The 15,072-nt window shown below is 40.4% G+C and overlaps 1 long non-coding RNA gene across 1 annotated transcript; it reads left to right on the top strand.

Moving 5' to 3' along the window:
* Nucleotides 1-12,825: 12,825 nt before the first annotated feature.
* Nucleotides 12,826-13,768, top strand: LOC114830677. Its single transcript, XR_003778115.2, has 3 exons — nt 12,826-12,905; nt 13,375-13,439; nt 13,621-13,768. It is a non-coding gene; the product is annotated as an uncharacterized LOC114830677 (long non-coding RNA).
* The last annotated feature ends 1,304 nt before the right edge of the window (nt 13,769-15,072 follow it).

Genomic DNA, 15,072 nt, shown 5'->3' with positions numbered 1-15,072 from the left:
TAGATTTGTTAATTTTATATTGTACTAGCTGAAATGTTTAACACAATTTAGCATGTAGAAAAGTTTCTGATGAAGCAAGAGTTCATATAAACCCTGTTCCTTCCTCTGCCACCAGGAGGTCCTCATCCCTGCTGCCTTCCTTATTGGGAATACTTATGGTGGGTCAGGACACCAGTCTACTAAATATCAGTCAGTGTTTAAATTCATCAGTCAGACCAGGATGTGAAAACTCTTTAAGATGGATTTTGTTGTTTTGTTAAATCAGGAGTTAAAACGGAGAAGAGGAAACTCCGGAAGAGAAGCAGAGACCATTATTCTCCATGTCTGCAATGAACTGATCAGCACTTCATCTTGTCCAGTGAGATTACCATGCAGGACCAGATTAATAAATTACAGACTCTGGGAAATTGTTTTTATTGGTCCCATGATGAGGGATGATCTCACTGTGTTGAAATATCTAAAGTTTAGGTTGATTTAACTGAGATACATTGGTGGTTCCACAGATTATTCATCTCTTCTAAGCTATAGATATTTGCTCTCAAAATTGTTTTCCTAATTGTATTAACATATTTGCAAAAGCCATCTGTGGAAATACACTGATCAGCCATAACATTATGACCACTGACAGGTGAAGTAAATAACAATGCGTGTGCTTCACTTACCTGGAGAACAAATGGCACCAGGATGCACTATGGGAAGAAGGCAAGCCGGCGAAGGCAGTGTGATGCTTTGGGAAATGTTTTGCTGGGAAACCTTGGGTCCTGCCATTACTGTGGATGTCACTTTGACACGGACCACCTACCTAAGCATTGTTACAGACCATGTGCACCCTTTCATGGCAACGGTATTCCCTGATGGCACTGGCCTCTTTCAGCAGGATTATGCAACCTGCCACAGAGTGAAAATAGTTCAGGAGTGGTTTGAGGAACACAACAACGAGTTCAAGGTGTTGACTTGGCCTCCAAATTCCCCAGATCTCAATCCACTCAAGCATCTGTGGGATGTGCTGGAAAAACAAGTCTGATCCATTAAGGCCCCACCTCGCAACTTACAGGAAATAAACCATCTGCTGCTAACGTCTTGGTGCCAGATACCATAGCACACCTTCAGAGGTCTAATGGAGTCCATGCTGATTGGTCAGGACTGTTTTGGCGGCAAAAGGGGGACCTCCACAATATTAGACAGGTGGTCATAATGTTATGGCTAATCGTTGTATAACCATAAGATGGCTGTTCCCATTGAAGTCAGGACTGGCAGCCACTGATTGATGTACCCATGAGTATAACAGTGAATGTTACAAAGCTCTTCTAGCTGCATATATCCTTCTGTTGCTAATAATGTCATTAATAATTATAATGTAACAGAAATATGTAATAAAAAACTATTAAGTAACAATTTACTTTGAAAGTCCCAAAAGTGTGTCTGGCGACTATCTACTCATCACCTTACCACCTTACCACCTACTAACCCAACCATTACCCTAACCCTAACCCTAGCCTTAACACATAACATTGTTTCTCTTTAACCATGCAAGTTTAATTAATTTAAATAAAAATATAACCACCTACCTAATAACCTGGCAAATGCAATATACCACTGTGTATAGACAGCTACATGGGAGACTATTTCATCATTTAATGTTCTTATTTATTAACTAAGGGGTCTAACTTTGGCCACCCAAAGATACCAAGTCACACCAGAATGTGACCCAACTGCTCCAGAAAAACAAAAAAATATTTTAACTTTTGAAAGTCTTGATTGTGAACTTTCTGGTTCCCAGATACTTACTCCTGGCCACAAAGACACAGCTGTGCCTACAGACAGTGAGGCCACTGTGCATGTGATTGTGGGGTTTGTAGTTCACTCAGCTCATGCTCCTAGTCTTCAGGTCTATAGGTGTTGTAGTCCATTTATCTAGTGATGCTGTAGGGGAGTTAGTCTTTAGGTCTTCTGGTCTGTGGGGGGGTTGTAAGGTGGATTGTTACCACAGTTGTTTCCATCTAGTCCCTGTGGTTCTGCTTATGCGTGTGTGTGTTTGTGTGCACATGTGAACAAAAGGAAACAATACCATTTGAAACAAATGACACTGTAGTTAGTGGATGGACCGACCAGAGAGGTGACAACCCACAGTACTAAATTAGAATCTGTTTAGGGTTAGTGGCCAAACCATGTGGAACATGTGTTGGTTAAATGCTAGTCAATATGATAAAGGTAGATTGTGATGGCTAGTATAGTGAAAGGTAATTACCAATACCTGCTGACCTCTCTTCATGGGACAGGTGACTGATCAGGTGTTCTGCGTTCATTCTGTCCAGTAAGAAGAGGTAACCAGTCATACTTTCCTCCTCTGCCAAACATTTAGGACGTACAAGTACTTGATACTCTGATGTGAAAGCATCCAGAAACTACATTAACCATGATGCTCTAGCTGATATACTGTGATAGGGAAGCCAAGAAAATGTTTCTTCACCTGCTTGGCCAATTCTAGCTTTTTATATATGGGGAAGCATTTCTGTGAATAATTATGTTTTTCAGTGACAGTGGGGACATATTGTTTGTTAAGGATGAGATCAACACTAACTGTCCATCCTGTACGTGATGGACTCATCGCCAGGCAAACAGCAGCACCACGGCAACAGCAACAGGAAGTCAATGTGGGTTTCCTGTCTACTCATTGCATCTTCTAAGCCAATCAGTGACTCGCTCCTATATATGAACTGTGTTGGCAGCATCAAAGGAAATGTCTTAACAAAGTCAAAAGTGATTAATTTGTAAATGTTTTAATGTGTGCATGTTTGGGGATGTGTTTATACATGCACTGGTCTATGTGTGTTGTAGGGGTTTATTCAGCCAGTGCTGTTGGTCTGTACTGATGTGTTTAACAGGAGCTGTAAGAGGGGAGGTCTGAGGTGTAAAGGAGGTTTCAGGTCTGAGGTCATGTGTTCAGGTCTGTAGAAACCACATCCATTTCTATCTACTAGTCACATCAACTGTTTGAACACCCAGTAAGGTCCTGCACATGTAGCTTAGTTTGTGTTCGTGTGTTTGAGATCCCCCTTTATGTTAACATTGGGGGACCAGATGTTGCCATACAGATAGTGAACCTGAATATCAGTCCCCACGTGGTGTTTTTGCAGGTCCCTGCTCTGCATGTTGCCTGTGACTCTTACGGCATATAGTTTAACCTGACTTGAAGGCCTCCTAAACCCCTCAGAGGAAGACATCTTTAACCCGCCCCCACACAGGGCTAGCTGGTCTTTGTAAAGGTGTGTGTCACCACATGAGTGCCAGCAGGGAGGAAAATAATAGAAATGTTGGGAGTCATCAGCATATCAATGACAGGAGACCATGTGAGGATGTGACAGAGTGACCAGGATGACTTGACTGGGTCCTGATAGTTAGGTTTTAATGTCAACAGAAAACACATCACAGCTTAAATAGTGACAAGTAAATGGAAACAACTGGACTGTAGTTTCTACAGATCTAAAATCCTCCGCTCTGACATACAGACCAGCCCCCCTACGGCATCGCTAGCTGAGTGAACTACAACCCCCACAGACCTGAAGACTAGCCCCCCTGTAGCATCACTAGCTGAGTGAACTACAACCCCCACAGACCTGAAGACTAGCCCCCCTACAGCATCACTACTGAGTGAACTACAACCCCCACAGACCTGAAGACTAACCCCCCTACAGCATCACTAGCTGAGTGAACTACAACCCCCACAGACCTGAAGACTAGCCCCCCTACAGCATCACTATTGAGTGAACTACAACCCCCACAGATCTATACATGCATATAGATTGTCATTTGGTAGATTCTCACTACCAAAAACCTATCATGTATATGAACACATTCAAACATATGTTGACCACTACTAATGTTGCCAGTTGTTTGATCCTCTGATGTAGGTGTTACAAAACTCCTATATAAATAAGTCACTCATTGACAAGGCACATGCAGGACATAGAAAACCTATTCAATGTCTCCTCTGTCCATAGGTTTTGTTGTTAATTTTTCAAACGTTAGACAGGCCTTTGTATTGTATGTGGTTTTTAACAACAGGGTTTTTGTTTTTTTTAAAGGGATTATATTGGACATTCTTGGTATTATCTGTGGTGACCTCAAAAGTATTTTCCATTGACATCAAGTTGCTGTTGAAGGTGTGACATTGATGCTAGACCCTCCCCTTCAAGTCACAACACGCGTCTCAGAGAAAAGGCTCAAAACTTTCCATTCGATTGAACCAATCGCTGCTCTTCTGCCCTTTAATGGTGAAGTAGATCTAGTCACCATCACGGAAATACGCACCAAAGACCAAGCGACTCTCAGACACCAAAGACCCTGGTCTTCTTCGACTGCATCAATTCACCAGATGGACATGTTGTGTGTTGCTCTCATCACACTCTTGTGTGAGTACATGTGTGTCTCTTTAGGTATCATAGCTGCTTGATAGCTGGTTTTATTTATTGTGCTTTTATGGTTGACTAAATTTGTTATTTAGATATAATATTGGCTGAGATGTTTATCACATTAGCATGTAGAGACATTTCTGATGAAGCAAGAGTTCATGTTACACTGTTCATTCCTCTGTTACCTGTAGGTGCTGTTTCATCCAGTCAGGATGGGATCTCTGGATCAGAGGTGATAGTCAAACCAGGAGACAATGTCACACTGTACTGTGACTGCAAAAAATCCACTGGTGTACCCCTCTTATGGTCCAGGAACTGCTCTCATGAGTACCAACCGTCCCTGCTTATTAGCACTCAGGATTATTTTAGAAAGCCTTCGTTGCCTGACGTTTTTACAAACCCTTTTCCACGGTTCACACTGCAATGGAACTCCTCTAACAACACCTATGATCTACTGATTGAGAACATCTCTGAATCTGACTTGGGACTCTACTACTGTTGGACTGAAGAGACTAAGAAGATGGGTGAGGGAGAGAACGGATTATATAAGTCCTTGATCCACTATGGAAATGTCAACAGACTTTCATTTGGTAAGATTTTCTTTCCTTGCTTTATATCTGTATCTCTGGTTGACATGTAACTCAATTGGTAAATAATATTGAGTGAAATGGCTGGGTTTTCCATTCATATGTTCATTACTCTGGATAAACATACCTGACAAACTACGTAAAAGTGAATTTTGCCTTAAATGACAGGAGGTTGAGTGTTTGAATGGGCTTCTGTCGGTTAGCTAAATGTCAAGATAATATTATTTGCCAAAATGAGGTGGGACAACATCATCTGCTAAATTAGGTAAAGGTTACATAAAAGGTAAATTGTCACTGGGGCCTTATAAGCCCTGTTACTGGTCTGGGTCTATTGGAACCTATTGGACTACAGAGAGGGTCCCAAAACACAGAACAGACGACAAGGCTGGGAAGACCTATGAAGCATGACACCTGTGAGAAATGTCAGGGAATATGTCATGGAGTTTATTCCTGGAGCTGTGTAGTCTATGTAAAAAAAAAAAATGTAGAACATATCTAGAGGTGATTGAGCGTGTATGAATGTTCTTCAGACTTTCCTCCCAGTTTCAGAGCCCAGTTCCTGCTCTCACCAATCTTTGAAAGATTCTGTAGAGGTGGTTTGACTGTCTGAAATGTGTCGTATAGATGAGGTATTAATGTCAGGCACAATTTCAATCCTCTATTAAAAGGAGAAGCTCTGGGATGTTGTTATACAGGAAGGTGTCAATCTCTGACCTGCAAAATAAAGAAAATATTATTTGAGAAGTTATAATGCCTTAGCTGGCCAAATGAGGCACCAGAACCTTCAAGGTATTGTGAATAATGAGGTACCATTATCCTCCGGGTATAGTGAATAACGAGGAACCATTACCCTCCAGGAATAGTGAATAACGAGGTACCATGACCCTCCAGTTATTGTGAATAACGAGGTAACATTCCCCTCCAGGTATAGTGAATATCAAGGTACTATTACACTCCAGGTATATTGAATAACGAGGTACCATTACCCTCTAGGTATTGTGAATAATGAGGTACCATTACCCTCCAGGTATAGTGAATAATGAGGTACCATTACCTTCAAGGTTTAGTGAATAATAATAGTCTCCTGAACAGAAGGAGGGATTCCTCACTATTGGAACAGAAATGACAGTGGTAACAATAACTTCTCGGGTTGTGTAGGGGACACAAAGGCAGTGGCAATGGATTCATGTTTTGGTCCTCACTATCCAGTCCCTGCCTGCTGGGAGACACCAGGACGTCATCAAGACAACATCTTATAACGCTGACATTAGCAGAACAACTGTCAAGTATAAAGTCCAGGAGAAACAATCTCTCAATCTCATTCTATGAGTTTTATCGTCCGAGATAAATTTCTCAATAAAGTTCTCAATAAAGTTAAAATGCCCACACTGAACAATTTCTAGTGGAAGCCCCTCCCATCAGAAAATTCCACAGTTAACATCCATAAATGTATCAAGCCATTACACATTGTTACAGTGTATATTTTTTGATTAATGAGGGCTAATGAGGGCTGTGCTATCCTTGCCATGTTCTTTAGAAGTCTGACTTTATTAACATTGAGGTTGTATTTCCTTGCATTATATCCCAGAGGTCATCCCAGAGGTCATATCTACTGTTCCCCATTCCCCTCCTGAAGGGTGTCGACTGGTTTGGATTCTGGTGTTCAGTCTGTGTCCTGTGTCTGTTCTCCTCTCTTCTCTCCTCTCCTCCTTCTGTGTCTACTCCTTCTGTAGAAAAACAGGTACATCTCTTACATTACTGACAACCATTTTATTGAACTATATTGTCTAGCCGTGATTTACTTGTACATTTTATGAGCTGTACATGTTTTATATTTTTACCAACTGTTTAAGTCAAGAAAGTCTAACCATTTTTTTGAATAATGTCATATTATTATAATTATTGTAATATTTTTTATATGTTTGCTACTGAAACAGTGTAGTTAAGTTATTGTTGGTAATGTCCAACTCTACTCTACAGCTCCAAATGAGACTTCAGTTCCTCTGAACAGGACGTCGACCAGGGGAAGTGACAGTAGAGAGAAGGTACTGTGTCCAAACCAGACTGGGTGTTTTAATTATATGGTGGATGAACATACTGATTATAGTACACACTTTGTAAACCAGTCCTATTTTGATCAGCATAATGTAAAATAATTCAAAAGCAAAGGAAAGGGCAAAATGAATGACACACAAAACTTGAAGACAAAACATCTCTTTTTCTCAGGAGGAAGAAGACCTGTGTTATGCCTCATTGGACATCCGTCAGGGACAGAAGAGACCAAAGAAGAAGAATAAAATCCAGAACTCTGACCTCAGTACCTACTCAGCCATCAATACCATGAGAGTGTGACCTATACCAGCCACAATACCAGCAGACTGTGACCTATACCAGCCATCAATACTAGCAGACTGTGACCTCTACCAGCCATCAAAACCATGAGAGTGTGACCTATACCAGCCACAATACCAGCAGACTGTGACCTATACCAGCCATCAATACTAGCAGACTGTGACCTCTACCAGCCATCAAAACCATGAGAGTGTGACCTATACCAGCCACAATACCAGCAGACTGTGACCTATACCAGCCATCAATACTAGCCGACTGTGACCTCTACCAGCCATCAATACCATGAGAGTGTGACCTATACCAGCCATCAATACCAGCAGACTTTGTCATATACCAGCCATCAATACCATCAGTGTGACCTATACCAGCCATCAATACCAGCAGACTGTGACTTATACCAGCCATCTGGGAGAGTGTGACCTAAACCAGCTAGAAGTGGACTGGTCACCACTCTGAGCCTGGGTCCTCTCTAGGTTTCTTCCTAATGTTTGCCTTCTTAGGGAGTTTTTCTTAGCCACTGAAATTCAACACTACTGTTGTTTGCTCTTTCGGGTTTAAGGCCAGGTGTTTTTGTAAAAAGCCCTTTGTGACAACTGCTGTTGTAAAAAGGGCTTTATAAATACATTTGATTGATTGATCAATACCAGCAGAGTGAATTGTACCAGCCATCAATACCAGCAGAATGACATGTACCAGCCATCAATACTAGTAATATGTGAGAACTATACAATTCAATAGAAACTCTTATACATACGAGCCCCTGGTGTCTCTAACTGATTTACTATGTAACTCTGTGTGATTTTCTCTGCCTCTCCAGTCTTTTCATGGTATTGAACTCATAGGTTTGAGCCTCAGTGTTAAATCTGTGATGAAACTGTTGTCCTTTAGTTTCATCACATCATCAATAGCAGGTCCTCTATATTCTCTCTCTGTTACCAATGTTTTGTTTTAAACGTGAGCTTTCAATTACTTTGCAACACAATATGTTTTTATAATTTGCAAATGTCTACCAACCGATAATAGTATTCTTTTAGATATTACATTAAGAAACATTTTATGATCTGTATTTTGAGAATATACCTTTAGAAGCTAATCTTTTTATATAAAATACTTTTCTCAGAATACAACGTCCTATTGTGTCATTAACCTGATTTTACTCTGTAACTGTATTGAGAATGTATTTCAATGGTTAATAGAGGATTGTAGTAAATGAAAAAAAACATATGTCTTCTGCTGTATTAGGGCCTCATTCAATCAAACATGCATTTGATTTTTTTCCACACTACTGGAATAGAAATGACAGTGGTCTGAGATCAAAATGTGCCTTCATTTTTAAAGTGACTTCTCAGGTTGTGTAGGGGACATAAAGGCAGTGGCAATGGAGTATGGGTATTGATCCTTAATATCCAGTCCCTGCCTGCTGGAAGACACCAGGATGTCATCAAGACAAAATGTAATAACGCTGACATTAGCAGAACATTAGTTCAGTTTGAAGTCCAGGAGAGATGATCTATCAAACTTATTCCGCAAGTTTTTAATTTTACTCTCAGCTGACCAGAAGAGCTCAGGTTTTAGGTTTAGGTTGAAACGTAGGCAGTGTTGGTTTAGACATAGAAGGTAGGTTAATGAGGTTACACTCAGGGCTTGGTTAAAGTTAATGTTAACCTTAGGGTTAGGTTTCGGGCTACAAATTTAGAAACTTTCTGGGTCAATGTCAGGTCTCAGGTCCATAAAAGGACAGAAAGACAAACGTGTGTGTGTGTGGGTGTGTATAATCCATGTTTCTGTTTGCATTGGGGGACCTGATGTCCTTGTAAAGATAGTAAACCTCAAAATCAGTCCCCTCAAGGGGATGTTGCAGGTATCTGCTCTGATATTTGCCTGTGACTCTTACACGAACTACGGCCTATAGTGTTCTCAGCTAAAAAGACCTGAAGACCCTATTAACTTCTCAGACCTCAAGAACTTTAACCCTTCATACTGGAAGACATGTTTAACCCCTCAGACCTTAACACCTTTAACCCCTCAGACCTGGAGACATTTAACCCTTCAGACCTGAAGACCTTTAACCCTTCAGACTGGGAGACATGTTTAACCCCTCAGACCTGAAGACCTTTAACCCTTCAGACTGGAAGACATGTTTAACCCCTCAGACCTGAAGACATTTAACTCCTCAGACCTGAAGACCTTTAACCCTTCAGACCTGAACACCTTTAACCCCTCAGACCTGAAGACCTTTAACCCCCCCCCCCCAAAGCAGCAGTGCTCGTTACGTTTTGTAGGATACCTGACTGGGTCCTGCTTGTTAGGTTTATCTGTCAACAGTGAACACATCAAAGCTTAACAAGTGACAAGTACATGGAAACAACTGCAGTTTCTGCTGACCTAAATACCTCAGACCTGAAGCCCTGAAGACAAACAGCATCACTAGCTGAGTAAACCACATCCCATTCAGACGTATACAAGCATAGAGAATCACATGTTCGCTACCAAATACCTATTATGTTTATGAACACATGCAAACATATATTGGTCTCTGCTAATGTTACCGATTGTCTCATCCTCTGATGTAGGTGTTACAAAACTCCCAGAAGAGCTAGTCACTGATTGGCTGACAAGGCACATACAGGAAATATAATACCTATTCTAACTCTCCTCTGTCCATAAAGTTTGCTATTAAAAGTTCAAATGTCAGACAGCCCATTGAACTTTTTATAGCTCTGAACAATAAGATGTTTGCTGTTTTCTTTTGAAAATGGGTTGGTATTGGACATTCGTGATTTTATCTGCGGTGACCTCAACGCTGAGCATTTTCCACTGACGTCAAGTTGGTGTTGAAGGAGTTGTAACGATGCTAGACACTCCCCTTCTTGTCACGATGTGGCTTTTAGTGAAATGGCTGAAAACTTTCCATTCGATTGAACCAATCGCTGCTCTTCTGCTCTTTAATGGTGAAGAAGATCTTGTCACCATCACGGAAATATGCAGCAAAACCCTATTCTTCTCTGACACCATCAGACCATCAGATCTCCAGATGGATATGTTGTGTGTTGCTCTCATCACACTCTTATGTGAGTACACGTGTGTTTCATTAGGTCTAATAGCTGCCTGATAGCTTAATGGATTTATCGTGGTTTTATGGTTGACAAGAATTGTAAATTAGATAGTGTAGTGGCTGTAGTGTATAACATGATTTAGCTCATAGAGAAGTTTCTGATGAAGAAAGATTTCAGGTTAACACAGTTTTTTCTTCTGTTGCCTGTAGGTGCTGTTTCCTCCAGTCAGGATGGGGTCTCTGGATCAGAGGTGGAGCTGGTAGTCAGACCAGGAGACAACATCACTCTGTACTGTGACTGCAGAATATCCACTGGAGTATCCATCACATGGTTCAGGAACTGCTCTCATAAGCACCAACCTACCCTGGTTATTGGCATTAAGAGCCCCTTAAGAGATCCCAATAATTTTGATAGTATTCCAAACCCTTTTCCTCGGTTCACACTGCAATGGAACCCCTCTAACAACACCTATGACCTACTGATTGAGAACATCACTGAATCTGACCTGGGACTCTACTACTGTGGGACTAAAGAGACTAAGGTGGTGGATGAAGGAGGGAAAGGAGGTATTAAAAAGAAGGTGTTGTACCTCTATGGAAACGTCACCAATAGACTTTCATTTGGTAAGACATTTATTAATTTTTTCAAGCTTTATGTCTGTATCTCTGGTTTTGGTTTAAAGTCTGCCATGTAGCTCAGTTGGTTAATAATGATGCCCGGAACGAGTTGTGCATTTATACGTTTTTTTCTCTGGATAAAAGCATCTGCTAAACTATGTCAAAGTGAATGTGTGAGGTCTGGGATGTGCCCTGTTTCCCTTCGTGCCTTGAATGTAGCCTATCCAATCCCCATTATAGTTTACACATGTGTCTCGTCCAACCCCTATATGAGTTCTGTGTGTGCTGTCAGTCTTCGTGAGGTATTGTTTGTGTTTGCAACTCTACTGAGCCTTCTAATCACGACTGTGCCACTGTCTTGGCCTAGTTCTGAAAACAGCCTGTTTTGATATCCTGACCATTGCCAGCCTGTTGACCGCCTCTTTTGGATTACCCCACTTGTACCTCTGCCTCCTACCTATGTGCTTCGCCTGTTACCGACCCATCGCCTGCCTATTGACTTGGCTACAGCCTGTTCCTTTTGCACTACTGTGTTTTCTCCCTAATAAAAGGGCTCCTGCGCTCTGCGCTTGGATCCATCCCTCCATCCGTCTGTTCTGTGTGGAATCATTACAGAATGTTGCTTTAATGACAGGAGGTTGAATGTGTGAAGGTGCTTCAGACTGTTTCCTAAATTTCAAGAATGTCAAGCGTCTGCTAAATTAGGTAAGTTGTAATTGGGAACCTCTTGGACTACAGAGAGGGTCCCAAAACACAGAACAGAGGACAAAGCTGTGAAGCCCACTGAAGCATGACACCTGTGAGAAATGTCAGGGAACATGTCATAGAGTTTACTGTTGGAGGAATGTAGTCCATGCAAAAAATTTTAATTGAAACCTTTCCTAGAGGTGATTGAGAATGCATGGATGCTCTCTAGGCTTTCCTCCCAGTTTCAGAGCCCAATTCCTCCTCTCACTTAACTTTGAAAGATTCTGTGGAGGTGGTTTGACTGTCTGAAATGTGTCGTGTAGACCAGATATTAATGTCAGGCACAATTTCAAACCTCTGAAAAGGAGAAACTCTGGGATCTTTTGTTATAGGAAGGTGTTAACGCATACAATACAGAGGTGCTTAAACTTTCTTTTATCGTTCCAGATGAAAGTGTTGTATAAATAATTAGTTCACTCTCACTCCAACTGATTCTGAAAATACACAATATTAATTGTTCTAATTCAGCTCAGATACAAGACTGTGGGTTGAGTACATATTGATGTGTGTCTTTGGTATTTGTTCATTTGTTTGTGGTACACATCTTTGATTGATAACAGTGAATGGGTTGTCCGTTAATCTGTTAATCTGTTAAAGCCATCGGTGTATCTGTTCTTTGTTCAGAAGGTATGTGGCCGTTGAAAAAGTTGCATACCATGTCCCTAGGAATGAACAGAACAATACAGAACATGTGTTGTTGACATAAGACAGCTGTGCTGTATCTCACCACACCCCCTTTTACTGTATTAGTACTGATGGTTGTCCTGTCCTACATTATGAATTTGTCACTGTTACCTTGTAAATTGTATTCCTTTCTCCTTGCAAGTTTAATACAACTGTTATTGTGGGAGGTCTTAGTTGATATCATGTAGCTCGATAGCCTTGATCTGTGAAAGCCTGCTATCCTTGCTAAATGCTTAACAAGTCTGAGTGGTCAGATAACTGAGAACTTTATGAACATTCAGGTTGTATCTCCTTGCCATTCCTTCCCAGAGGTCATGCCTACTGTTCCCTTCTCCGCTCCTGAAGACTGTGGTCTGTGTTGGACTCTGATGTTCAGTCTGTGTCCTGTGTCTGCTCTCCTCTCTTCTCTCCTCTCCTTGACCTGTGTTTACTACTTCTGCAGAAAAACAGGTACATCTCTTACATTATACATCTCTTATATGTACAATTGTATAGATATTATTAGTGATGCGTGTTTTTGTATAGTGTTATTGTTGATTGTTTGTGTTATCTTCTTATTTTTATAGTATAATTACTGTTACTTTTTAAACTTTTAACTGCACTGTCGGGAGTAGGTAAACCAAGCATTTCATTGCCAAAACGTGTTATTGCAAATGACATATAAACCTTTTGAACCTTGAACCTATTACTAAAAACCATTATGTACACAGCTTGGTCTAGCAATTATTTACTTGTACATTTTATGAGCTGATGGATTTCATATCTTTTTACAAACTGTTGAAGCGAGGAAAGTCTAAAAAATGTTTGTCCATAATGTCATATTATTATTATTATTATTATTAATGTAATAATTGTATATGTTTGCTACTGAAACAGTGTAGTTAAGTTATTGTTAGTAATGTCCAACTCTACTCTGCAGCTCCAAATGAGACTTCAGTTCCTCTGAACAGGACGTCGACCAGGGGAAGTGACAGTAGAGAGAAGGTACTGTGTCCAAACCAGACTGGGTGTTTTAATTATATGGTGGATGAACATACTGATTATAGTACACACTTTGTAAACCAGTCCTATTTTGATCAGCATAATGTAAAATAATTCAAAAGCAAAGGAAAGGGCAAAATGAATGACACACAAAACTTGAAGACAAAACATCTCTTTTTCTCAGGAGGAAGAAGACCTGTGTTATGCCTCATTGGACATCCGTCAGGGACAGAAGAGACCAAAGAAGAAGAATAAAATCCAGAACTCTGACCTCAGTACCTACTCAGCCATCAATACCATGAGAGTGTGACCTACACCAGCCATCAATACCAGCAGACTGTGACCTATACCAGCCATCAATACCATCAATGTGACCTATACCAGCCATCAATACCAGCAGACTTTGTCATATACTAGCCATCAATACCATCGGTGTGACCTATACCAGCCATCAATACCAGCAGTGAGAAACCGATCATGTAGTATATAGTATATGTTGTATATTAACCTGATCTTACACTGTAACTGTATAGAGGATGTAGTTTAATTCTTTACTGAGACTTTTAGTAAATTTCTTCAGATTAGTGCCTAAAATGAATCAAACTTTCATTGGAGTTTTTAAACAGTATCTCTTTTAAAATAAATGTACAGACTGGTATTGGTTATGGTCCTTGACTTCTGCCAGACTTTCTCACAGGTATGCAGAAACAGATGTGTCAGGATGCAGAATTAATATTGTAAATATATATACTGTTAGATATTGCTTTGGTTTTTATCTCTAAGTAAATTAATCCTCAAACTACTTGAATTGTAGTCTGCATATCTGTAGTCTGCATATTTGTAGTCTGCATTTCTGTAGTCTGCATATCTGTAGTCTGCATGTCTGTAGTCTGCATGTCTGTAGTCTGCATATCTGTAGTCCAGTTATATCTGTAGTCTGCATATCTGTAGTATAGTAATATTTGTGGTTTAGTCATATATGTAGTCTAGTCATTTCTGTAGTCTGCATTTCTGTAGTCTGCATATCTGTAGTTTGCATATCTGTAGTCTGCATTTCTGTAGTCTGCATTTCTGTAGTCTAGTCATATCTGTGGTCTGCATATCTGTAGTCTGTAGTCTGCATTTCTGTAGTTTTGACATATCTGTAGTCTTGTCATATCTATCGATATATGTCACCCCCTTGCCTTAAGACACCCCCCTTTTCAAACCTACTGTAAGTTGTACCCTCTAAGGTCAAATCAAAGACAAGCTCAGGATAAATAAAAAATATAAACAAAATGTTCAAAAAATAAATACCCCTATTGATCACATAGTAAAATGTCAGGTACATAAGAATACAATTAGAATTAACATAACCTCGCCTGTAGCCTGTTCTAAATCTAACGGTGAAGCCAGTTCTAAATCTAACGGTGAAGCCAGTTCTAAATCTAACGGTGAAGCCAATTCTAAATCTAACAGTGAAGCCAGTTCTAAATCTAACGGTGAAGCCAGTTCTAAATCTAACGGTGAAGCCAGTTCTAAATCTAACGGTGAAGCCAGTTCTAAATCTAACGGTGAAGCCAGTTCTAAATCCTGTGGTCTGAAAGTAGACTTCCTGGGTCTCTGTGGACATGTTAATATAACTATGAATAGATAT

The sequence above is a fragment of the Esox lucius genome, chromosome 25, assembly GCF_011004845.1.
Source record: "Esox lucius isolate fEsoLuc1 chromosome 25, fEsoLuc1.pri, whole genome shotgun sequence".
Taxonomy (NCBI): domain Eukaryota; kingdom Metazoa; phylum Chordata; class Actinopteri; order Esociformes; family Esocidae; genus Esox; species Esox lucius.
This window is presented reverse-complemented; position numbering and strand designations above follow the sequence as displayed.